The 2,865-nt window shown below is 27.5% G+C and overlaps 1 non-coding gene across 1 annotated transcript; it reads right to left on the reverse strand.

The window, feature by feature from the left end:
• Positions 1 to 1,978: 1,978 nt before the first annotated feature.
• On the reverse strand, positions 1,979 to 2,110 carry LOC124083824 (small nucleolar RNA SNORA72). Its single transcript, XR_006848927.1, has one exon. It is a non-coding gene; the product is annotated as a small nucleolar RNA SNORA72 (small nucleolar RNA).
• Between the last annotated feature and the right edge of the window lie 755 nt (positions 2,111 to 2,865).

Raw genomic sequence — 2,865 nt, forward strand, 5'->3', positions numbered from 1 at the left:
AAAGATCCAAATAACTCCTAGGCAGGACTAAAGAAGGGTGATACTATAATCTCAACAGAATTTATAATACTAAAAAGCATGTATTTAAATACAGGTACACTGTATTAACAATGACTGTGATTAATTCTGATGCTTAAAATGCACCATAAATTTCATTTATATTGTTAAACCATTTTTACAATAGATTATCTAAGAATATTGTTTGGATTTTTCAAAAATGCAAAAAATGGAAAAAAATAAAAATTAACAAATCACATAATTAGAATCACCTTCTTTTATGTAAGAGGAACAATAATATCATTTGGAACTTAGATTTTACAACAAAGATAATAATATATTCATTTAGTCTTGAATACAGATAATTCATAAATATTTGCTTAATGTATGTAATATTGAATTTAGTTGCACTGAATTATTTGAATGGATCACCTATAAAAATGTTATAAAATAAATACTTTTACTTCAACAATATTTTACACAGCATAAGTAAATATAACAGTAAAATATTTGCAATATTGAAACATTTATTTCTTTTAATTAAGTGATAATTTGCAAATCACTTAGGAAAACTAAATCTAATATGATGGTTACAATAGCAGAAAATGTGGACAAAGATAATTTATTAACTATGAACAAAATATCAGATTCATCATTCATTTTCATTCTTACCAATAACCAACACAAAGGAAGAATTGAAAGAAGTCAATATACACAAATAAGTTTTTTGTTTTTTTTTGCTCAATCATACATTTATTTTCAATTCAATCTAGAATTCCACTTGAATATAAAACAAGGTTTCCATCAGAACATTGTGAAATTGGGAAGCAAAAAGCTTCTTGTATAACTTTGGATCTGTTCTTTTGCTTCCAGCTAAAGACAACTTTGCATTTCTTTCATAACTCTATAGACTAAATTGTGTTTTCTATAATTTATAAAAATCTTACCATGTTGAATGATTTCTCTGGCTCTCTACCTTCAGTCACTATAATAATGTTATTGATGCATTTTTTCTTATACAGTATATTTGAACAGAGTTGTCCCTCAGTATCTGCAGGGGATTGGTTCCAAGACCATACATACCAAAACCTATCAATGTTCATGTCTGTTATATAAAACGGCCTAGTATTTGCATCTAACAGATGTAAGGCCTCTTGTATACTTCAGATCATCTCTAGATTATTTATAATACGAAATATAATATAAATGCAATAAATATTTGTTATACTGTATTGTTTAGGGAATAATGACAAGAAAAAAAAAGTTTGTATGTATATAGTTCAAATAGTTCAAATGCAATGCTTTTTTTGTTTGTTTGTTTGTTTCCCTTGAGTATTTTCTCTCTGCATTTTGTTGAATCCATGGATACAGAATCTGTGAATACAAAGGGCTTACGTATATATTATGTATAGGACACTTTTTGATATTGCAATACTTATTATATGTGTATGTATGTATTTTTATATTCTGTATTTCTTGATAGTTATTCCTATAGATGAAACCTCAATGGAGTTAGAGATTGTGCCAGAACCATTTATCATTTTAATTCCAGTTCCTAACAGAGTGATTGACACATAATAAGCAATAAGTACCTGGTAAAGTTATCATTGATGCTTTTACTTATAAAGCTTCAAATCCACTTATAATTTTTTGTTAATTTGTGACAAGTTTTATTAAAGAAATTATTTGCATAGCTTACTTTTCACCTCTCTGTTCTGGTGTTTTTAATATTACAATCACCTAGAAAATGAAAGTAGTAATTTTACAATACATTTAATGGCAATTGGTAGTCTCTAAATATCCTTATTTTGATTATACATGATTTAGCACTGATTAGCATTGCTCATTTGAAATTAGCACTGATTATTTGAAAGTTATGACCATAGGTGTACTATCGTTTGTCTTAAGGTTGATCAAAGGTAACCTAGAATCATAAACATTATATAATCAAACAAATCGTTCAGGATATAAGTCAGATCTGGTATATCACCAGCATTTGTAAAACTAGACCTATAAATATAACTAGGTCTGGAGACATATGTATATTATTAATATAGCAAATGCTTAGCCTGTTCTGATTATTACAAAATCAGAACAATGAAAATATTCATAACAAATATAATTATTTTCTAAAGATAAATTACAATATATGAAATTATCTATTTCAGAAGTCAGGACCAATTAAAAGAAACAATAAATAAGAAGACAAGTAGAGTAGAGGAAGGGGAACAGGGTGGGAGGAGTGGGAAAGAAAGAGGAAGCACTGGGGATTTCAGTGAAACACAATTGCATTTCATGCATATATGGTTATGTCAAAACAAACCTCATTATTATATATAACTATATATCACTAATAAAAACATGAAAAAGGCAGAACCAACAGTTCTCCACTAACAGATGAAGTGATATAAACATGTAGTATGACCTTCCAAGAAGTTTTGGCATGAAGTTGAGAAGAGTTTAAGTAAATAAGTAACAGGACACATGATTTGAAAACAATTTGGGTTTGCGTTGAAGGATTGTGTGTGGTGTAAGTGCAGGAGATTATTCATTTATTTATCACCTCTCTGTGTATTTTTGCTCAAAAATTAGGAATATGAAGCAATACTTGTATGTGGAAGACACCAATAAAGACATACCAGCATGCTAAGCATGCTAGTATTCTGTTTATCAGAATGTTATAATAATAGATGTTAGTTGTGTTTTTTTACTTTGTACCCTATTTTAAGTTATTTTAATTTATTTAAGTTTTATTTATTTTAATTTATTTAAGTTATTTATTTATTTTAAGTTCTTTTAATTTTCTACAGTAAAAATAAGTTATTTTTATAATAGGCAAACACAGGCCAATTTAAATTAAATTTACTC

The sequence above is a fragment of the Marmota monax genome, unplaced genomic scaffold (genome assembly GCF_021218885.2).
Source record: "Marmota monax isolate L192 unplaced genomic scaffold, Marmota_monax_Labrador192_F-V1.1 WCK01_AAM20220418_F8-fsc00016, whole genome shotgun sequence".
NCBI lineage: Eukaryota > Metazoa > Chordata > Mammalia > Rodentia > Sciuridae > Marmota > Marmota monax.